We start from the raw sequence: 24,551 nt of genomic DNA, 5'->3' as shown, positions 1-24,551 counted from the left end.
GAATCATGTGTTTGTTCTCCTCTGATTTTTATTATAGAACAGTTTGATCCTCGTTGTGAAATATGAGGGTCTGCTGTCAGTCAAACAGTCCATGTCTGTGATTGGTCATACACAGTAAACCCCGCCCCTTTTATGTGCACACTCAGATCTTGTTGAGGAAAACCTGAGTTAACTTAAGGAGTTGATAACCAGTGTCATGTGACCACTTAGCCTGACTGTGTTTGTTAGGTTAAGTTGAGCTGGATCTCAGAAAGATCTCCTGGATATGTTGAAGTGGCTTCGTAGTTCAGGCCTCAGTGTTTCCTCAGTGAAGCTGTGAGAGGAGAATGATGACAGACGTCAGGATTGGACAGAAACACAGAGAGAGAACAGTCGGCCAATCAGACGAGCCAGAAGCTGCTTGGGATCAAGCATCATTTGATTGAGTTGATGTGAAGACGACAGTTGTTGTTGTTTTCATGTGAACAGGAAATGAAGCTGGACCACAGCTGACAGCCTCACACGATGAACGTCTTCATCTGATCTGAGACAGTTTGTGCTCTCACTTCATCAGTGGAGAACTGATCAGTTGGATCTTTGTCACAACTCTGAGATCAGTGTGACTGAAGCCTCTCATCATCACCATGGTAACCAGGAGCTCTTTATACAGACCAGAACCTCTGCTGAGGTCCATCTGTCTCATCTGTTCACAGTTTGTCAGAAGCAGATGTTCATCAACACACAGTGAAACATGGCTTCACCTGTAACAGCAGTAAATCCACCTCTCAGGTGTCCACTCTGCACTTTGACATGCAGAGGAAACACACTTAGCTCTTAGCGTGTTCATTCCAACACGTGAACATGAAGCAGAGAGGAAGCTGCTCCACCTCTGAACAGGACTGAGGTCCCTGCTGCTCTTTCCACTGGATGTGCTGCATCACTGACTCACAGCTGATGAAGTGAGTCTCTGTAAACACTGATGTCTTCTTCTCTCAACAGATGGAGGAGGGAGTGATCACACAGAGGACAGTGTGTGTGTGGACGGAGGCTGAGCTGTGTCCTGAGGATCCACAGAGGCTGAAGCAGCAGCAGCTTGTGTGTAGAGCGGCTCTGACTGGGCCTTGTTGCTGGGAGGCAGAGTGGAGACAGAGCTCCAGAGGAATCAGAGGAGGTTGTTGTGATATGTAACTTCACCACTAGATGCCCCTCGCTACCGATTGTGTTTATTCACGTGAAGAATGTGTATATTGAAATGACACAACACAAGCAGAATATATAAACCCTCTATAAAGAGTCACATATATGTATTTATGTTTGCCTTTACTCTTTTCCACCTTTGTCCCTCAGTATATCTCCATGTGTGTATAACCACATTCTGTGTTTGTTTATGAGCTGAAAGTTCCTGGATTCACGTCACAAATTGATTGAGTTCAACACAAAGTTAAACACAATCAAATCACTTTGAGTTCAAAATCAGAGTTTTGTCTTTGACACAAAAGATCAAAAAAAAAAAAAAAAAAGGGACGTTTTCATTTCTGCATCAGGTGCAGAGCAGTGGTGGCTTTTCTACTTTTTGACCCACAGGTGGCGTTGTAGTATAACAGCAGAACATCCCAGTCAAAGCCTTTATATTCAGTCTATGAGTCAAACACATGGATCATTTCTGCTGTGACAAACCAGATGTAACGAGAAGAAAAACATCTCAGAAAGAAAAGTTCTGTTTCTACTTATCTCTGCTTTAATGCACAATAAACATCCTTCCACCAACTTCACTGGAATCATTACTCTGGTTTTCTTTCCTCTTGCAAACAAACAGGTGAAAACATCACATCACATTTACAGTATGAAGAAGAGTCGATAAAGAGCAGAGCATTTTTAAGTCTCTTAGGAAACTGTTTAATAAATATTTTACCATATTTAATAGAAAACCTGACCCGAGGACGTTTTATACAAACGTAGATGAAGATTCTTGTTGTACGTTCTCGACCACCAACTCAGAACAACCACAAGGGGGAGACTGTAGCAGGTCTCTGGGAACAGCAGCATGCTGGGAAATAATTGATGATGGGAGGTTCACAGCAGAGAAAAGTGACAGAAAGTGTCTGAGAGATGATGTCCTGACGGAAGTGGACATTTTGGGCCTGTTGTGTTGAACAGTTTGTGTTATTTTGTGGAGACACTTGTCTCAACATGAGGATTTCACTTTATTTCCAAGCCCATCTCAGTTCTTTCTGACTTCAGGATAAGAACTGTTTGACAGAGTCAGTTCCTGACAGGCTCAAGTTCTCACTGTATGGAGAGATCATCATTTGACTTTATGATCATCAACACACGTGTGTCAGTGTAACATGAGACTGTGACGCCATGTTCATGAACACGCTGCTCTACGCAGATGTTGAAGGTCTGAGGTCCAGTCCACTTCGTCTGCACCAGAGTGAGACCATCATCCCTTCATGGAGCTGTGCACGCGGCTGTTGTCACGGTGACAAAACACACGGTGAACAACACGTCGTCCACATTATCCGATTTATGGAATATATACTTTGTACTTATGAAGAAAAGTTGTGCTCGTAATGAAATTCTACATCTGATCAATACATTCATTTTTTATTATTTATCAGTTGATTTCATTCATCCACCAAACAAAACTATTTAAATTCAAACACAAGGAGCAGAAAGAATAATAATCTGATCTAATATGCCGCTCTTTCACAAAACGTTCATTGACTACGCAGTTTCAGGTTTAGTTTAGGTTAGTTTAAGTTTAGGTTAGTTTAAGTTTGTGTTTATCTCAGGTTCAGGTTACGTTTAACCTCTTTCTCTCCCTCAACGCACGTTTGAGGTAAACCGGAGCAGAGTGAGACATCTGTCTAACTTACGACCATTTCTGAAATGAGAATATTTATTTGTGTGTTATTTGATTTTAAAGAGTTTAGAGGCTTCAGTAGCGGAAGAGTGAGAAGAGAAAAGAGTTTTTATCTGATGATTGACAAAGAGAAAACTACAGGATATCACAAGACTTAGTGTGGAAATGGGGACGGGAAAGTGTTTCCTTCTGATTTCTGTCTTTAAGAGACGAGTTGGAGAGTAGGGGTTTCAGGAGGAGTTAAAGATAATAACAGTTTAAAGATGTCTCACGTTGAATCATTGATTTATCCTGAGTCTTATTCATGTTCAGGTGAGTGTAGTTTAGTTGTTGACCTCTGATATAAAAGTTCACGCGACGCAGCTTTTTGTGTCTTTTTGTTTCTCATATCAAATACTTTTGTGTTTTTAACGATGAATAAAAGTTTTCAGGTTGCGTGTAGCTTCTCCTTTAATGCACACCGAGCCCCACTTCGGGAACCACTGCCCTAAGTGACTGTCGTGGAGCATCCCATTCCACACATTTCTATTCATTATGAACCATTTCATAGTAGATGGACCATTTCGCCCATCTCTTTTCAAACAGGTTTAAATTCCCCCTCATTTTGTGAGTTAGATATTCCATTTGATATATTTGTCGAACCGTGTCTCTCCATTTCTTTGTTTGGGGACATATTTTCTGAAGCCAATTTCTTGTTATCTGTTTAAGTGCTGATATGCGCAGTATATCAACAAGTATTTATCATGCTGGTTTTGTATTTTGTCTTCCATTTTGCCCAGCAGCAAAAGGTCTGTGTTAAATTGGATGACCCTTTTTAGAATAATATAGATTTTCTCCTCGATTTTATACCAGAATAATTGTACCAATGGGCAAAACCAAAAAACATGACTAAAATTAGCATTAGCATTAGCATAGGATTCGCCACACTCCTTCCAGCAGCTTGATGCTTAAAAAAAAATTATATTTCGTTTGCTGTGTTGGAATAATAAAGTAGCGTGTTTGTATTCTGCATATTATCTCCATAATCAATCAATCAATCAATCAAATTTTATTTGTATAGCCCATATTCACAAATCACAATTTGTCTCATAGGGCTTTAACAAGGTGTGACATCCTCTGCCCTTAACCCTCAACAAGAGTAAGGAAAAACTACTAAAAACCCTTTTAACAGGGTAAAAAGAAGGTAGAGACCTCAGAGAGAGCCACATGTGAGGGATCCCTCTCCCAGGACGGACAGAAGTGCAATAGATGTCAAGTGTAAAGGTAAGCAGATACTGTAGTTGTATGTACATTAAGATTCATTTCCTTCCAACTTTCCCCAGATATGTATATATTAAGTTCTTCTTCACATTTTATTTTTGCCCTTGTATCTTGTTGTACATGAATGTTTTCTAAAATAACATTGTAACTTTTTTTATAATGCACAGGACAGCCACTGTCGAGATTTGATGTGATACTTTAACATTGTTATAGTTCTTTATTAAAAATCGCACAAGTTCTTCACATCTGCTATTTCAAAGGTCTATTAAGCAGTCAACACAATCTTCAAACCCAAGTACACAACTTTTTAAAATAAAACCTTGATAATCCAGCTCAATATAAAATTTTCTGCAACAGAACGTATGTTGAGCTTTTGCTTTGAAAACAAATTGCTAAAGAGGAAGTGATTCTATGAACATTGTTGCCATGGTGGAGAACAACCAGTCAATGAGAATCCCACCGGCCACATCCATGAACATGTGTCTGTGTGAGTAACTATGTTAGTGAAATAAATAAATTCAAATTTACAAGACGTATAATATCGATTTGGTCCGCTGACTGAAAGCACTTACTGCATTTATATAATTTTGCTGTTAATTTTTAAGGCTGGAAATTAGCTAGCTCCAACATATGTCAGTTACTTGATTCACCCTCACTGTGCTTATAGAAGATAAGAGAATTATCTAATAAACTGCTGCTTTTTATCCAAAACAATTATTTGAGGCATAAAGGTCCAGCTTTGTTTGTGGCTGGACCCAAGTTAGTGAGTACTCTCTCCCCTCAGGTCAATTAAACCCTCCTATCTAATGTTTTCTATCACGGCTGAAAACTCTATTGTATTCTATGGTTTTCTATTTCTTTAAATATTTCTTTTTCATTGTTGTCTGTAATCTTTGTAAATGAATATCTATTAATCTACCAATAGAGATCGATATAAAGCACTTTGACCAACTCAAGTTTTCTTTTTATCTGTGCCTCACTGACTTAAGCAGACAGTTGCAGTCACATTGTTAGATTTTCAAAAACCCCTGTATAAGCGGTCTCTCTCTCTCTCTCTCTCACACACACACATACACACACACAGCTTGGTCTAGTCTTAGTATTGAGTAGAGATGTGAGCCCCATGGCTCCCCTGCAATACTGACATTGATCTGAGATAAAGATCAAACTCTGGCCAGACACTCCCAGGATTCTTGCTCTTCATTATTAGCTGTGTGTGTGTGTGTGTGTGTGTGTGTGTGTGTGTGTGTGTGTGTGTGTGTGTGTGTGTGTGTGTGTGTGTGTGTGTGTGTGTGTGTGTATGTGTATGAATGCTGGAGTGTGTACATGGAATTGGATGACTGTGACAATGTCAAACATATGTAAATAGTTTACAGCGCACAAAATTTGAAAAACTGCTTTCGAAATATTTCTGTGGGGCATCAGAGTGTGACAGCCTTTCTCTTCCTCTGTGTGTGTGTGTGTGCGTGTGTGTCAGTGTTTCAAAGTGTGTGTGCGTGTGTGTATGTGGAGGGGACTGTGCAAGTTGTTCCTGAGTGGCACCAAAAAACCTGATAGTGTATTGGAGCGGAGAGACGGGCAGGCAATCAGACTCCATCCAGACGACCTAAAGCCAGAAGCGTCTCCATGTTTCATCAGTTAAAGGACAGTAGGACAGCTCCATGCAGCACTGGCTTATATGTGCTTTTACTGCGCCACAGATTTATAAATGCCAGGATTATCGGGTAATTTATTCTGTAACATTATGTTAAATAACCATTGAATGTCAGAAATTTTCAAAGTAAAAAAAACATTTGTAAACATTTTTGAAAAAATACATTTAAATGATTTAAAAATATTTCGACACACTGCTTTAAACTAACAACTGACTTATTGCTGTGTTCATTCAGCCAATTTGGAAAAAAACTTGACAGTTGACTGACCTTTAAAACACCAGTCAACGATTTTTAATTAGTAAAATATGTTTTGAGGAAAATGATTGTACCTCAATTTTTATTTCCTTTCCTTAGCCAACTATGATTCTTTGAGTTAATCATTTATTTTTTTCAATTTCTGGGGGGATTTGTGAAGAATGTGAGTGCTCTCTGGGGTAAAATCATTCCACCGCCACAAGTCATCCTGTCCACTTGCTGAAGATGTCTGCCTCTTAAACTGGACCCATGGCGAGTCGGAGTGAGACTGAAAGAGCTGCCCAGAGCAAAAGCTTCAATTCAAACCATATCCGTATAAAGCAGTAATGTCTATATATATAATAAAAATGTTATACAGGCCAAACTAACACACATCAGTACACAGCCCACATAGTGTGTGCTGTGGAACACAAATACATAAAATAACAGAAGACAATAGTGCCAAGCTTACTATCCACCCAAACAACACCATTTATCACCACCCAAGATAAGCCTTATATCACACAGGCTTAAATATATAAGCCGATAATATATAAGCCTATATTTGTCTTGACATGAGTACACACAACTGACTGGCACAACTATGACATTATTAAAATCTGTGAAAAGTCAAATATTTATTAACAGTTAATTATAACAGTTTCACTGTCCATCTGCCTTTAACATTTAGTGGACACAGGAACTGCCTTTGTGTTAAATTCAAAACTATGAAATTACAATTACAAAATTCTCAGTAACAGTACGGTGTGTTGTTACAGTAGACTTGTGAATTGAATATATATATCTGTGTCTTACCAGTGCACCGTACCAGTGCACCGCAAATATGTCCACTATCTTGTCAGGTGATAGGAAAACTTAGTTTCTTCCATCACTAACCCCAGTCAGTTTTGAGTTGTCTTCATTCCAGAAAAACTTAAGCTTGCAGCTCCAACAGGCAGAGACAGTGCCAATAGGGACATCTTGTACAGATTTGGACAGCTTACCTTTTCAACAACCTTTTAAAAATCCTCAAGTGAAACAGCAGTGACAAGCAAAGGCTTTAACAAGCTCCGCCGTGGCCTTTTTTCTTTTCACTGCAAGGGAATTAGGAGTGTGACACTCATATTATACATCCCTAGGTACAAATGCATAGTTGTCCGGGCAGGACTGTTTCACTGATCTCCACACATTACTCAATGTATCCGCCTGTCTCTGAGCTATGACTTGGGCTTTCAGTTTGTCAGTCACTTTGGAGAGTGTGATGTTCTTGACTGTAGGGCCTTGTCAATCAATCAAATTCAATCAAATTTTATTTGTATAGACCATATTCACAAATCACAATTGGTCTCATAGGGCTTAACAGGGTGCGACATCCTCTGCCCTTAGCCGTCAACAAGAGTAAGGAAAAACTACCAGAAAATCCTTTTAACAAGGGGGGGAAAGAGCGTAGAAACCTCAGAGAGCCACATGTGAGGGATCCCTCTTCCAGGACGGACAGAAGTGCAATAGAAGCAGTGTGTAACTGAACACATTAACAAAATAACAGTATTTAAATTCAACATTGGTTATAGGAAACAATTTGTAACATATTGGAAAAGTCAATGTTTTAAGTACTTGTACATTAGAAAATGTCTGATAGAGATGAAGGGAGCAGCAATGACAAATGAACTAAGGAGTTATTGTCACTATTGGAAGAATATGCGAGTAGGCATATTGTTACCTTGTGTGTAACATGAATCATACATTATATGTCTTCAAATAAAAGATAAAGAAACAGGAGATGCCATTCTGGGCATGTCATAAATGCCACTTGCCTCCCTTGTCTACTCAGTTCTGTCCGGCAACCTGTAAATGCAGAGTACTAGTTTTGACTGAATACACAGATTGCCACATGTCTCAGTGGGCCGTGCTATTTCAGCATCTTTCAGTTCTCTCTGGGTTGACTTCACATGGGCCTGAGTCCGGTTCTGCTGGAGGTTTCTTACCACTGTCACCAAGTGCTGCTCATTGTGGGAACTGTTGGGTTTCTCCTTTATATGCTGGTGTACAACAGACACATGACCAAACATTAAAGATGCACGGCCATAATTCTATGCAACAAGTGGAATGATTTTTCAGTTCATGTGACTTCATTTGTGTGTTTATTGCAAAAAACGGACTATGTTTTCTTTAAATCAGAATCATGCTTGGAGAAACCACAAACACCCACAAAAAGGTATTTCAAGTTTAAACCGTAGCCTCACAATATCAATTGATATGTACAAATAAGATCTGTTCTCCAAAACTGCAGTATGCTCTCAAAGTTTTGTGACTATAACTCTCATCAAGCTGATGGTCTCAGACTCAAACCCCTTGCTGGGAGTGTTTCTGAACCCTTTTTTCTTTTAATAGTTGAGTTGAGCTTAAACATTTTCAAAGCGTTGAAAAAGGTTGTTACTATTAAGAAGTGTTAGTTAGCACTGTCAACCCTGTGATATTAGAAGTGTCATTTACTTTTCGAATTGATTTAGTTTTTTATTGGTGTGAAACTAATATTTAAACTTTTTTTTAAATAAGTCATTTTTAACAGATGAAAACACATTATAGGGTTCTGAACATTTTCTGCAACTCTACATTTAATGTTAATTACTGTGGGTTCTGCACACAGGGAATTACACGTCAGTATAGACTACTGTTAAACCAAAAACCCACAAATGTAAAACCCACCACTTCAAACTTTCATGTACTTACTTAACTTGAGTGAACGCAAGAGGAAATCGCTGAATGAGATACTACTTGTCACACTTGAAACGATGTGGGTAAAAAGTAGGGTGCTCCAGCATTCTCATTCTTTCCCTGGTTGTTCCTTCACACACGCTTTTTCTGCCTCTGTCTTACAGATGAGAGGCGAGATGATTTTCAAGGTGGTAGGGGGAGGAAGCGAGACGTGAAGCTCAGCCCTCTGTCTAACTTTCATATTAGAGAAAAAATGAAACGATTGATTTTCTGTCTGTTTCTCTCTCTGCTGGGAATATTAAAACAGACGGTTTCACACGTACCCTCACAACAACCATCCTCCTCCCCCTCTTCTCCTCACTCCCTACCCTCCTCTGTTCTGCAGACTCTGCATTACTCCTGTCTCTCCCACATCTTTAATCCACTGTTTTACCTTCCCCCTAGACCATAACTCCATCCATGTAACCCATACACACATCTCCATGGTCTCCTTTGATTGGTTTTCCTCCTATGTCCTCTCCACTAAGGGATCCATCCAGAAGGTTGCTGTGTAAATGGACAGCAGGCCTCCTTCTCCTATTTATGAAGGTGGAGGGCAGACTTTGATACAGGGAGTGAGGGTAAAGCGGTATAGAGTTAAGAATTTGGAGATGCGAGGGCGGGAGCGAGGAAAAAAAGGTTAGGGAGGAGGATGCTGAGTTGTTCATAGCCCCAGGCAGTAGTGGTGTTCCATTGCACCATTTCAGCATTTGGCTTCACATCCATGCTGATGGGTGTGTGTGTGTGTGTGTGTGTGTGTGTGTGTGTGTGTGTGTGTGGTATATGAGGGTATTCCTTTTTGCTATCCTTTTGAGTAGAAAAGACATTTGAGGCTTGTTCAAATGTGTGGACCACACCTATGTTCATGTGCTACCTTCAGCGGTTGTGAGAGTTTGTGGACCGATGTGGTGTGATGTCTATTAGAAATCATACACCACCCTGTCTCCTTGGAATAATATTCATACATGGCTGTTATGCATAAACAATTTATGTTCAGAACATTCATTTCAAATTTAGGAAGAAGATTTTACATTTGATAACCAAATTGAAATGAAAAAATAATAGTATATATTTTTTAAACATATCACTCAAACCAGCAATGAATCGATTCTGTGAGTAACATCTGCTTATACAGTGTTATTGTAGAGTAGAGTTGTCAATAGGTTTTACAATAAGACACGTCAAAAAAGGGCTGCATATGCAAACATGGTCTCACTCCCAATTCCATCATACACAGATGCCTGGTCAGCAACCTTTGCAGTTGCTTTTTAACGTTTGTAATTCATATTTTGGAATTGTAATATATTTACAAATTCCAATTTGTAAATGGGTTATATAGATTTACGTCTGTGGACATGTTGTGCATCTGTGAACAAATCCCTGCCTTTACAGGGGAAGGAAGGCATCCTGAATGGAGACAGCCCTAAAAAGTGCCCGTGAAGATGCCAGACACCTCACACAATGTGCCCACAGACCTGCTGGGGGGTGTAACCTTCTAATTTAAGCCAGTGCTTGGAAAGCCATTGCTTGGAGGCTTTTCCTTCATGACTTTTGCCCAAGACACAAACATCTGATCAGTTCTTAACACCACTGTTTTGTCTGACAACCCGTTCTACCTCCTGAGCCATAGCATAATTATAGAGAAACCCAACAGTTCCCACAATGAGCAGCACTTTGGCGACTGGGGAGAGAAAAAACTCCCACATTAACTGGAAGAAACCTCTAGCAGAACCAGATGGGCGGCCATCTGCCTCGACCGGTTGGGGTGAGAAAAAAGGGGAAGAGAGGAGAGATGGGTGAAAAAGAGGGGAGAGAAGAGAGAGAGAGACCAAGAACAGTTGTGTACCATCATGTTTCAGCTCTGACAGACTAGTTGTTATAATGAAAACAATAAGAGTGATAATTTTGGATGTCAAAAGGTTAACCATGACCATGTCATAGATGACCTTCTGCTCGGTTTGAATTTACATCTCTCTCCAATTTCTGCAACTCCAACTTCAATTTTTGGTCTTTGACATCACGGACAAGATGCCTTTTGTAAAATAATAATAATAATAATAATAGCTGTTGTTGTTGTTGTTGTCTGAATCCTGCAGCTTTGGAGTCAGAGATACCTGCAGAGAGAGAGAGAGAGAGAGAGAGAGAAGGATACAGAGGGAGAGAGAGAGAGAGAGATGCTGAGGATATTAAGCTGGATAATATCAGATATGATTTAAATGATGGTGTAGGGATCTAACATCACTACTATTCATTTACTGTAATAAGCCTGAGAAGACATTTCTGTAAACAATTTCTAACACTGAAAACTGTCAGATCATCAAAATATTCACACTCTGCAATCAAGTTCAATAAAGTTTCCAATAAGAAAATAATAGGAACTTCCAGTAAACAATCTGCAATAATATATAACACAATTAACCAATATCCAGAATTTAGCTTATAAGAAAGCTGTGATTTAATATAGTAATCAAAAAATAGGAATATAAATATTACACAAAATATCAAAATATTGCATATTCAACTAACTAGATTTATTTTTAGATTTATTAATAATTAACCAGCATTTGGCTTTTTAATTTGTTTTCTCCACAAAGGCTGCCACTATAGGATAAAGTGCAGCAGTAAAATGTTGAGATCACTCAAGACAACAGAAGCCTTACACATTGCTTGTTTCCCTGACATCTCTACTTCTTCTCAACACTCACTGCAGTCGAGAAAACCAGCATGTCAACCTTTGCTGGTTTAAACATGAACGTTGACACTTTGGCATTTTCTGGCAAGAAAAGATTAGCCAAAACATTCATTGTGAAATTTACAGTGTTGCTTTTGTCAGACTGAAACTACAATAACATTAATATCAATTATAATGATGATAAACTTGACTTATATAGCACTTGAAGCCTGTGGCCAAAACATTGAAGCCTGAGGCCCATCGATTTATTTCCATAGCTTGACATTTGATTTCATTGTCAGTGGTTGATGTGGCATTATACTCCACATTTTTCAGTTCTTCTCAACTTTTTACCAACATCCCACGTAGAGTTATAAGAGGGCAACCTGGCTCAAGTCCGTTCAGGAGCCGTTGAAGACGTCTTTGGTCACGGTGTTAATGTCTTAAGCAAGGTAGTATGATGTAGTATTCATTACCTCATGGTGCCTTCATGAGCCCTTTTCATACGGAGTTAGAGCCGCACAGGACAAGTTTGTGGTGTTACCTTGTGATGTGGTGTTGCACTGTACACTTTTCTCTTCCACAACTGCCCCCTCGAAGCCACAATACTTCCATGTCACTGAAGTGCCACTTTTCCTTTGGACTAAATTGTCCAAGGTGGCTTTTGGTTAAGAGGATGCAGTTTCTCTGCACCAGGAAAAGACCAAGAGTTGTTGTTGGTAGGCGTATACGCAGTCACCTTGGGCCATGTCTGATTGGTGAGCCTGACTTAACACTATGACGGCATGAATATGTAAAGCTATTGACATGACAATAAATAACGTTTTACAGCCACAAATAAAATATAGAGAGCAACTTTACAAATTAAACATAATGAACTTGAAGGAATTTGTCAGTAACAGAAATACATTGTTAAGTTTACTAAGCCCCTATAAATTCTTTGTTCCCTTTATTTCAAAATCATAGTAAGCTAAAGAATTACAAGTTTTCATTTTTACAGTGTATGCAAGGAGATAAACAGGGGAGAGCCTGCAGTGAAACGCAGTGTCAGGGAAATCAAGTCAGGGGTAGTGGGTGAGTTGCTTATTTTAGAGTTGGACACATGCTCCAAATTGATTACACTCTGACCTAGGAGAAATATTACAATATCGTGCGGCATGAAAATAAGCCCATACACACCTTAAAGCTTTGTACATTTACAAAACTAATATACTAACGATCTGGAGATGTAGTTGTAATTCCACTTTCTGACTCACTGAGAATGTGGGGATGATATGGCAATGCACAGTTTTACTAATTTTGGAATACCAATTACTGGAACAATGATGGGAGGGGAAAGCTTTTGTGTTTTCCCTTTTTGCTCTGTGAAAGTTTATGTAGTTTCTAAACCATCACACACTTCTGCCAATGTCAACCACAAGGGCTTCAGTACTCGCCTGTCAGAACCACAAAGAATCCTCTTATTCTCTACCTGCCAGTCTCACTCTTCAAAACTCCAGCTAGCCTTAGCCCCTCCACTCAAGGTTGTCCGAAGTCATTCCAGACAAAATGGGACTGTAAGTAACTTTCAGCACCGTAAACACTTGAATAACTTTTCTTCTTTCTTCTTTAATTCTCTTTTATTCCCTGCTCTTTCTATGGTTCCTTGGGAGCGTGAATTGTTTTTTGTCTTTGAGCATGGCATCTCCTTGAGCTTGTCATTCGTTTTCCAATTAAAGTTGTCTTATGATAAAGTTTGGTCCATGTAGAGAGGTCAGCCAGCACAAGCCTGCTAGTTTGATTGTCTTAGATTGCGTTTGCGTGTCTGTGTGTGTCTGTGTGTGTCTGCTGAATGGGACAGCATGGTTAGTCCCCCTTACATGCCCTGAAGTTTTCAGAGTTTTGTGATCATTTGAAATAAGATCTTCCTCTGTGTATCAATTATATTTTCTGTTAGTAGTCAGAATACTTGCAGTCCAAAGCGATTCCAGGCATATGATGCCATCGCATGAGGTAAGGCAATTGTATTTGTCTAGCACATTTCACACACAAAAAGCAACTGAGTGTGCTTTGTATAGAACAGTTAAAAAGACCAGAGAATAGACAAAGGCATATTTAGTCAGAGTAAAATATTAGCAGCAATAAGTCAACATATTTTTAATAATAGCCAGATGATGGTGATCAAAAGCTCTGTACAAGGGATATTCACCATCTCGTCCGATATTCTTAAAAAAGGCCTGTTGAGGCTACAATAAAGGTCTATGTGTGTATGAATGCTGGTGTGTTTTGATGAGACAGACAACGTACCAAAGATGTTGAACTTTCCACAGATCTTTGTGCAGAGACTTCCGTTGCTATCTCCAGACACTCCTGACCCATATTTTTTTTCAACTTCAATCACTGTTCACCTTAGAAAACCCTCAGGAACTTTCATCATTACGTGGATTGTCCACGTAGGAGAGACAAGATACTGGCCGCTGAGAGATGTGTGTGCATTGTGGAGCGTCTTGGTTTTCATTTGGGCGCTCATGTTATCAAGTCAGAGCGGCCACACTGCTTCAGTGATTTGCGCGTCTCGGGTGCTGCGTTGCTCTGAGAGTCTCACCAATTTATTTGAGGCCTACTTTTATACGAGGAAATACAGTAGTCATACCAGAAACCTCACGTAGGCTGTAATAATACATAATATATGAAAGAAATATTAAGTTTACATAAAGGTGATCCCACTCGCTTTCTTTCTCTATCTCTCTCTGCAAAATCTACGTGACTGATGCGGAAGAGATAAAAGAAACCTTCTCATTGTGGACCTCTCATCAAGGATGGATGACACACAACTTATTGCGGAGAATGAAAAAAACCCAGAGCTCTGTGACCCACAGAATACTGCCACGGACTGGGCTTACTGTTGTGATGTGTTTAGGTTCACTGTTTTTTTAAATAAAAAATTTGTTTAAGATAAGGGCTGTTATTGCTGTTAGTTTAGGAGGTACGTGAACGTGACACAAGGTTATAAGCTGTGAAGCATGGCAGTCAGGTCAGCTACCAATGAGAGGGATCTGAGTCAAAGAGAGGATCAGGGATTTGCTAAGGGAGAGGAAATGTTCTTTGGTGACATGTTTGCCATCAATGGCAGGATCTGTCGAATTCGACTCGAAACTGCTTCATTTACACCATGTTGTTAGCCTAAATGTCCCCTGATATCCTCCTCTGCGGAGCAGCGATTGCACGTGGGTCACAGAGGATATTTCGGGTAAAAACACGGTGTAAATGACCTCGTTTCAGGTCGAATTTGAATGTCAGGGCTTATGGGTCCATTTGCTCTGCACTTATTCTGAAATACTTCAGCAACAAGATGGTGAAAGGTTCAGAGGTGCTGCCTTCTATGGTTTATTGGAGGAACACACATTTTTCCGCCAGATATTTGGAGCAAAAAATAGTGCAATGGCTTTCGTTCCGTCTCAAACTCGCACTAAAAAAACGAAGACAACAACAAATAATGACTTAACCACGGTAAATAACTGCACACATGCTGCAGCACGTGTCCTGACAAGAATCAAGAAAAGAGACCACATTTCTCCAGTATTAGCTTCACTACAATGGCTTCTGGTTAAATCTATAATAGATTTTAAAACTCTCCTCCTCACCTTCAAGGCCCTTAATAATATGTCACCATCATACCTCAAAGAGCTGATAGTACCTTATCAACCCACTAGAGCACTGCGCTCCCAGAATTCAGGCTTACTTGTCGTCCCTAAAGTCTCTAAAAGTAGAGTAGGAGCCAGAGCTTTCAGCTATCAAGCTCCTCTCCTATGGAATCATCTCCCACTTTCAGTTCAGGAGGCAGACACCATCTGTACGTTTAAGAGTAGGCTTAAAACCTTCCTTTACGATAAAGCTTATAGTTAGAGCCGGTCCAGGCTTGTCTTAGACCTGCTCTTAGTTATGCTGCTATAGGTCTAGAAGGTCTGGGGACACATGACACACGGAGCTTCTCTTCTCAGCTTCTCCTTCCTCTTCTCCCTCCTTATCACATCAAAGAAATTAATATATAATCAATACATGTTACTGACTTGACTTCTTCCCCGGAGTCCCGATGCCTTATCGTTCGCAGATCCAGGGCCGCGGCTGCGGCCACATCGTGGATTATGATGGTGGATCGCGTATCAGAGATCGTGATCGTAATGGTGGATCCTGTATCGTGTTGGCATCTGATAAATGGTGGTGGACCATGATCGAGGTGGCAGCTGATGGTGGATCCTGATGGTGGCAGTGGACAATGATTGTGGACTATGGTGGAATACGATCGTGATGGTGGATCCTGATCGAGGTGGCTGCTGACCATAGACTATGATTACAACAAGACTGCTTGATCAACAATATTTCTCCTCAGATACTCGACCATTACTGACAATAATCCATCAATTCATTGACCTTCCATTATGCTACAAAGTGTTTATTCTAATCAAAGTGTAAATACTCTTATCTTTCTGATGTTCTCCATTACACGGGACATCTATTGCACTTCTGTCCGTCCTGGGAGAGGGATCCCTCACATGTGGCTCTCTCTGAGGTTTCTACCTTCTTTTTACCCTGTTAAAAGGGTTTTTTTGTACTTTTTCCTTACTCTTGTTGAGGGTTAAGGGCAGAGGATGTCACACCATGTTAAAGCCCTATGAGACAAATTGTGATTTGTGAATATGGGCTATACAAATAAAATTTGATTGATTGATTGATTGAAATAAAGAAAGGTGCCATGTTTGTGCAGATTTGACCCATGAAGCAGGCACAGACATCACAAGTTAAACTTTTAAGTCAATAATAATGTGTGTGGCTACTTTTAACTTCTTGAGATGAGTAGTTCATCTTGGCAATGCATGTGCATGAGTGTGGGTGCAAGGCTTCTGAAGGTGCAGTGAAGGGAGGAGTGTTTTTGCTTTCAAATAACAATTGACTTATCCCATCTTTAATATACAGAGTTTTAGAAGTGAAAGGATGTTGTGATCAGTACAGACACTGGACCCTAACACACGACTCAGACAACACCAGGATGTATATTTATAGAGGCTTTAAATATTTAATTCTGTGTGTGTGGTGGACCCCAGGAAGAATAGCTAATACTTATGCTGGTGGTAATGGGGATCCTAAGACAAAAAGAGAGAATGAAGAGTTCAATAGTTATAACATGTACTGGTTCAATCACACTTACACATCCCAAGCATGCCAAACCAATCAGTGCTTATCCATACACATTCACTTATACACAGACAGGCGGAAGGGGGCACCAGGGTGCAGACCATGACAAAAAAATAATCTGCTGAATCAAAGCCATATTCTACCATAACTGACAATAACTCTTCCATTACGTTTGGCATTGCTGCTCCCTTCATCTCTATCAGACATTTTCTTATGTATAAAGACGTTGAAAATTGACACACTTCTCAATTATGTGAAAAACTTTTCTTCTAATCAATGTTGTAAATATTCTAATCTATTGCATTTTTTTCCGTCCTGGGAGATGGATCCCTCACATGTGCCTCTCTCTGAGGTTTCTACTTTTTTTCCCCCTGTTGATAGTTTTTTTTTTATTTCTTTTAAAGTTTTTCCTCCATCTCTTGTTGAGCTTAAGGGCAGAGGATGTTGCACCTTGTTAAGCCCTATGAGACAAATTGTGATTTGTGAATATGGGCTGTACAAATATAAATACATATTTTATTATTTTGTTTGTAAATCTAGCACAAGTGCTGACCATGATATATTTGTAATCAAATATTCATCCATTTTGTAGGACAAGACATAAACAGCAACATGTATCTCTTTGATGGTCTTTCTAGGATGCACTTAACCTTTTTATAAACAGACCTTGTAATTCTTTGCAATCGGCCAGATGGTGGTGCTACAATTAAAACACAAACAAAAACACACTATCAGAAAGTTCACTCCCTGCACTGTAAGTCTGATTGAGTTGTACTTCGACAGCGTCTTTGAAAATAAAAGGTAACCATGATGGGTTTTCAACCATTCAGTACTTTTTGAAAACACATTTTCGACATCTCCTTCAGTTGTAGGTCCAATTGTTACCAAATTGACTGTAGATCATCATTGGACCAAGACTTCTCCTTGGCGCATCACCTTGGGAGAATCCCCTCTGCCATCATAAGTGGTGCTCTGTTACTCAGACTATCAAGAAAACCTGAACGAGACCGACCTTGTGAAGGCTGAGAGAGAGAAACAGAAGTATCTCAAGGGCCATATCTTGCTTAGAATGCATTGTTGTCTTTCATCATTTCCTGGCAGAAGGCACAGCGGAAAAAAGTGGAGTTTAGACCAAGCCTTCACCTTTCTGAGTAGTTGAAGTTATCATTTATGAATTTTGTCACATAACAAGCTTCTCCAAGGAAAGTGTATTAAATTTAAAAGCCTTCTCTACTTTTGGAACAGTGTTTAAAACCCATTTTCATATTTGTGAAACTTATATTTTGTATGTTTATACAGTAAAGAGTGATTGGATCACCTTTTCCCCATCCAGACAACATCAGACAGGTCTAGTTTAAAAAAGCAATGTACTTAGACAAATCAAACATGGACTACATCAACAATCAGACTCCCATAGAGCAGGAATTGGTTAAATCTGTCATTATGTCTGTGGTCTCCCACGTTTTAAAAATCGGTCAAGAGTTGAAAATCCTCTAGTGTGCAGCAGCCGTAAGCAGACAGGCAGACAATACTACTGTCTAGTCAGACTATAATCTGGTGACGAGTTAAAGCAGTGTGCCAGGGAACTGCAGGGAGAAACCCTGCCCAGCCCAAACCTGTCATAGCAATCATACACATGCCACACCAATCAGAACTCATTCATCTGAACATCCACTCACACAGAGGAGGGAGGGGCGGCCAGGGTGCAGACCATGACTCTGGGATAGATAGGGTAAAACACTAAAGCTGCTTTTTGTTCTTTTTTATTAAAAACAATGTTTCATAAAACTGACATGGTTGTTTGGTAACTTTTAAATAACTTTAAGTTTTAGGAATAACAGTAAAGATCTGGCAAAGAAATATTATTCCTTAACTTTCCAACAGTTGGAAGTTGCATATTGGAGGCTAACTTCAATAATGTGGCCAGTTGGAGAAAGTAACATTAAAATGACAGAGTGCTGTGGCCTGGCTAAACCAAACACATGTCTGGGTGATGTGCTGCTAAGATAGCAGTTAACATTAATCATCATTATCTTTTGTACTGAAACGTTTTGTCCGTACCACATTGGAAAATTGTGAAAATCTTTTGGAACTTAGTGACATCTTCAAATTGCCACAGTCCAGAAGCCAATGGTATTAAGTTTACAGAGAAACAATTTAGGACCTTACAAAGGCTAGAAACTCTGGATGCACTGATTAGAAATAGTTCAGCTCCTTGTTATTTCAATCTTCTCATATCACCATAAATACACAAAAAAGGTAGTAGAACTACTTTTACTTTAGATACTACAGTTGACTTTGGAACACCTGGAGCAGAATTCGTGAACTAAAAAGTTGAGGATCTGTCATGTCTTGCCTCCTCTTCTGGTTCTTCATCCACAGCTCTACCCTCCATTGTTTTATAATGTGATTGGCTGAGATGGTACCTCACAATATCCTGAACTTCTTTTGGAAACATTAAAACAGAGACAATTAGCTCACTAGTGAATTTTAAAAGTCATAACCCCTATAAGTGGTGAGTCAGTGGCACATGATCTATCGGAGCTCTTGTTGTGGCATCGGGTAAGTGTGAAAGTGAAAGTGAAAACCATGAAAGACCTCACAGAAGTGTGGAGTGAGTGGAATTTGTACGTGTGTATGTGTGTGTGTATATATGTGTGTGTGTGCGTGTGTGTGTATGTGCGTGCGTGTGTGTGTGTGTATGTGTGCTAGTTTTTCAGATTTGGCATGAGCTTGGTGCAGTCAGCTGGAGAATTGGGTTTTAATTTTGTGCCAGCACCAGATTTAATTGTTGTTATGGAAACAGCAACTGAGGCTAGGCTTAAGTGAGCGTATTCTTTCTTCTTTTTTTGTGTATGTGTTTGTGTGTGTTTTACCTAATTTTCTCTTTCAGTGGGTGTGTATTCATCTTGCTGTCCATCCCCATTTCCTTAACATTGGTTGTTTTGCAAGACAAACAGTTATTGTGCAGCTGCCCATAGTGAATTGGGAACCTCCTGGTGGAACCTTGTGGTGGCATCATAATGTTCCTTGATGACAGCTCACATAGACACTCTGCTTTTCCTCTTCTTTCAAGCTGCACAGAGGAAATTCATCACAATACATTGTAAATGAGGGTTTGTGTGTAGTCCCCTTTTATTACCTCTGCCAAGGTGGTTATGTTTCTCAGTCTGTCTGTAGTTGGTTCGATTTGTTTGTTTGTGAGCAAGATTACACAAAAACACCTGAACAAATGTCCACGAAACTTGGTGGAATGATATTGTATCGCTCAAGGGCGGTATTTTGGTGTGATTCTCGATCAGGGTTTTTCTTTCACTTCATTGCTACATAGGGCACTTTTCAAAATTGTCACCATTTTATCAGGGAATCATTTATGGATCTTGATGAAAAATCCAGGCACCTTTTAGAAAACTTATATTTATGAGTGTGTGAAATTTGGTGCAGCCTGATTGAATTGTGTGTGTGATTTCAGACAGCATGCTGAGGTTCAGCGGTGTGACGTGTACCCCACCAGCATCTGTGTGTGTCCCAAACACAGCGAATCTGAACTGAATCTTGGAAGAGCAGTGTACATAGTAACCCAATTCCACCGTCAAGATGGTTCAGTGTGCTGTCCAGCAGCTTTGCGACGGTGTTGGTCCTTGGCCAACCTCTCGTAGCACTTCATCACTACAGATGCCAGAGCCATGGAGAAGGAGTCACTGAGGCAGTTGGGGGAGCTGGTTGCTACAGAGACAATGATATACTTTTCAAAGCAAGTCTGGACTGTGGATTGTGAAATGTTATTGAACACCGAGGTAAATACTGGTATTGGTTGGTCTGCACAGGCTCTCAATAACTATCTGAGACCATCTGGTCCTTCTGCCTTCTTGCCAACATTTAAGCCCAGCTTGTGCTGTGCCTCAGCTCATTGTGATCGGACGCATGAGCTATCAAAATATCGGCGTGCACGTTTACAGATGTCAGGCACAACAGGACTGTAACAAAAATCTAAATGTAAAAAGTTTAAGGGTGACAGGTGTACATCAGATGCCTTTGAAGAAATATATAAATCTGTTTTTCTTAACTTGTCTGCATACACACAAATGTTTTAAGATAAATTTGCAAATAACTTTACTACAAAACCGGGACACAATAGGAATGGTATATTATAATCATTATTTATCTTTTCAGTAGTTATTTCAACATTGGACACAACATGAAATTGGAGCAGGGTGTCCATCATTGATGTTAATAATTGGGTTTCGTAAGTGTAAAGGTAAAACATCTGGTTTAACTTTGCTGTTGCTATGGACTAGCAGTCATCCCAAGCCACTCCTCACATTCCACAAATCACATTAGCCAGGAACCCCTCTTCAGGTGTGTGCCGGCCCTGAGCAGGACACTGGGGACGCATTTACTAGTGACACACAACCCCTTAGATCACAGAGGTCAGACACCCTTCACTTGTTCTCGGCCACTTTGTCCTCATAATGGACACGGGAGTATTTGCAAGGCGTGTGGGTGAGAAGGCTCGAGGCTTTGTGCCACCCTGAAAACTCGTCAATTTGCAGTGGAGCATTCCAAAGGCAGCGCAGGAGCTGTCTGAGATCTGATTGGAGGATGACCTTGAAGGGGTTGTTGGTGTTTTGAGGAGGAAAGTAAGATTAATACAAAGCTGTTGATGTTTGGGGCTTCCATAGATCTCAGTCTCTGCCTCTCTCTCATCTCACTGGTCGGTTCCCTCTCTTTTTCACTTTACTTCACCGCCTGCAAACCAGCAGCCCACCTGCTCGAAGCTAAAAGCCTGCAAACACAAACCCCACATCATTTAGAAGTGTTCCAGTTGAGCATTTCAGAGTTTTCTCATTTTGTGCAAGTTAACTAACTCACCTAATGAGCCTCACAGCGTAGGTGGATAGCCGCGGCCTGTTGCAGTGATTTATGAATGGCTAGTGAGAGATCCGGCAGTGATCCATCATAGCTGGGGATGGGATCATTGAGACGAATGGATCTGCACGAGATTCACTCGTTATCTCAGTGCCAAGATTTATGCTCGACCCTTTGTCTTCAATTACAGCAGCACTTCAACGCTATCAACGTTTGCATGGTTCGTGATGAATAATCATCAGTGGAGGGATTTCTAATTGCTCTTCTCAGAGTTTATTGAAGATTATTGATGAGAGGAAGTTTTCATGGGGGCATATTGACACCGGATACATTTTTGGAGTGTTTGTTTTTATTATTCTTTATGACTATACACTAGTGGCTTGAGATTTATTGGCTGTTGTCAAGCTCAGATTTAAGCATGCGTCCCAGCCAAAATATTTTTTCCAAGCAGAAAATACAGTCTAAATGTACATCAGTGATGGGATAATTTAAATACTAAATTGTATGAAAACCAACCCATCTCAAACTAATGTCACACAGAGTGTGAGGTCCTTTTTCTGTTTTACTAGTGCCAAAAGTTAATTCCACTGTTAAATAATTAAGCACCGCGGGACCGCGGCACCTTAAAAATATTATTTAAACCCAATAAAATACCACAGAATAAAAACAAAAGGTGCTTAGCTAAAACAAATAAAAGACATCCACTTGATGATAAAAATGATTAAAAAAAATGATAAAACAAGATAGATAAAAGATAAGGTTTAAAAAAATAGGTATTAAATGTGAAAGGATTCCTTGATGGCATTCCAGAGATATCACCTTCACAAGGCAAAAAAAATGCTTTTTGAGGTCACTATGAGCTTGACCTTTGACCAACAAAATCTAATCAGTTCTTCCTTGAGTGATTATTTGTACCAAATTTGAGGAAAATCTGTCAAGTATATGTATGTACGGACGGACGGACGGACGGACGGACAACCTGAAAACAGGTTTCCTCTGGCAACCGGCTATCGCTGGAGTGGAGGCATAAAAAAGCTGTCATCAAACAGTACTGCCCATGTTACTTAAACAACGCCTCCTACATCATGCCATATGCATCAGTTTTTCTGATAAAAATAGAATAGACCAATTGCATCATAGTAACAGACTCACATAACAACTATAAAAACAGATCACTTGTAAATCGAATTTGGACCTGTCCTCACAAGCGAACAGCCCAAGCAAGCGATTCCTTGATTCTTACCTTAAATCAGAAGTGACCACAGGGGCCTGGCATCTTTTGTCTTTGCTTTCCATCCGGTAGCCCAGGATGATGAATGATGAGGGTCAGTAGCTGGCTTTAATCCAAGATGAAACAAAAGGAAGTGGGTCAAATAGCTCCAGATAGTTCATTGAGATCCACAAAGAGAGGCAAGGAGAGGCTTTCCTCACGCAGCTTGTTGCCAGCACTGTTGACCTTACTTGTTGTCTGTGTTTGTTTGGTGAATCCAAATAGTCCAAGGTTGGTCTTTTACATTTTGAAATTCTGACTACTTATCCAAAGATTGTAAAAAAATCCTAATTAAGACTACAGTTTATTTCCTATTTGACTTTCAAATACTGTGGCCACGCCATAAAAAACATAGGTGATTTGAGGGCAGCACTGCCACACACGGATACACAGCATTGTGTTAATTAGTGGAGACATATGTTCGAAATTAGTATTTTAATGAATCATTTTAAATTAAAATTTTTTACAGACAACCTGTAACCAAATGGACAAGGTTCCCCAGCTCCTATCTAACAGTGGGTTTTGCTACTGGCAGTAGCAGCTCTGCATCAGACTCGCTCCCCGTGTGAACAACAGACGGGTGCAAGACGCAGCAGATCAGCGATGCAGCCGCCGCACGCCGCACACACAGTCAGTGCTGCCTGGCTGTAAGAGTGGCGCATAGAGAAAAGGCAGCTCAGCAGTACAGGAGACAAGTATATCAGGTTGACACCCAGCCAGTAGATGTAGTATTAGTGTCAATACAGTGATAAATACTGTATTTGAACACTGACTTTGAGTACCGAGGGGGACACCAAAAAGCCAAACCGGATAAATAGATCAAGGTGATCATATCATCACATAAAAATTGTATTACCTCTGTCCTTTTGTTTGTCTATTGGTTGATTTTTTTGTTTGTTAGCAGGGTTACTCAAAAACGAACAAATGTCCATGGATCTTTTTGGATGGATGAGGAATGGGACGGATGGTTTGTTCAACGTTGTGAAATGGATTAGGGTTAGAGGAAAGATGTTTTTCACATTTTCACAGATTTCCCAGCGAATAGTTCATGGATTTGTTGAAATAAAGTTAGGCATATTAATGGGCCTAATATCTATTATTGTGTGGAATTTTGTGTGGATCCGAATCTAGAGGATGTAAATGAAATTTCATAGATGTATTTCATTAGTGTGGTTTTTCTGTTTTTTATGTAATTTGGTTTGACTTTCTATCAACCCATCATTCTCCTGAAATGAAAATGATCCCTTCATGATATGCATTGTTTTGTTGATTTAGCTAAAAGGCTTGATTGAATGTAAGGGGGCTGTTGCGTTCTGCTGAGTACCATTCTCCAGTCAAGTAAAAGATGCTAGCAGCCTGGTAAAATATAAGGTTGAGCACATTGTTTAAATCTACAGTACTGAGTTGCAATGGGCTAATGTTCACTTTGGATCTGTATTTTTCACAGAACCTTAATGAAAAGCCTGATCTGTTGAAGTCTGTATGTTTGATAATGCACGTTGTACAATGCAGCAGTACTCTGTATCTTATGGACCAGTTGCTCCTATTCAAGAGCGTCCACAGTGGAAGATGAATCATCTTCACATACACTGTATCACACACGTTCAGGTGCACACACACAGATGCTTGCTTACACATGCATACTCATTTATTTGGACCGTCCACTGTCCCAGAGGGTCAGGGTCTGTTATGTAAGGTTAAGCAGACATTAGTACTCTTGTCTGCCTGCAGCCTCTTCTGAAGGCCTGTGGAGCAACACATCTACATAGTATGAATACGAATGACTACAACTCGATGCTTAGAGCTATTAGAGCCAAGGCC

The 24,551-nt window shown here is 40.0% G+C and overlaps 1 protein-coding gene across 1 annotated transcript in view; it reads left to right on the top strand.

The window, feature by feature from the left end:
- The window catches only part of LOC117753426 (NACHT, LRR and PYD domains-containing protein 3-like), a 52,646-nt gene that overhangs the window by 13,631 nt on the left and 14,464 nt on the right, over positions 1 to 24,551 (top strand). The gene's annotated exons all lie outside the window — the stretch shown is intronic.

Source organism: Hippoglossus hippoglossus, chromosome 19, assembly GCF_009819705.1.
Source record: "Hippoglossus hippoglossus isolate fHipHip1 chromosome 19, fHipHip1.pri, whole genome shotgun sequence".
Classification (NCBI taxonomy): domain Eukaryota; kingdom Metazoa; phylum Chordata; class Actinopteri; order Pleuronectiformes; family Pleuronectidae; genus Hippoglossus; species Hippoglossus hippoglossus.
The sequence above is the reverse complement of the archived record's forward strand: the minus strand, read 5'-3'. Positions and strand labels throughout refer to the sequence as shown.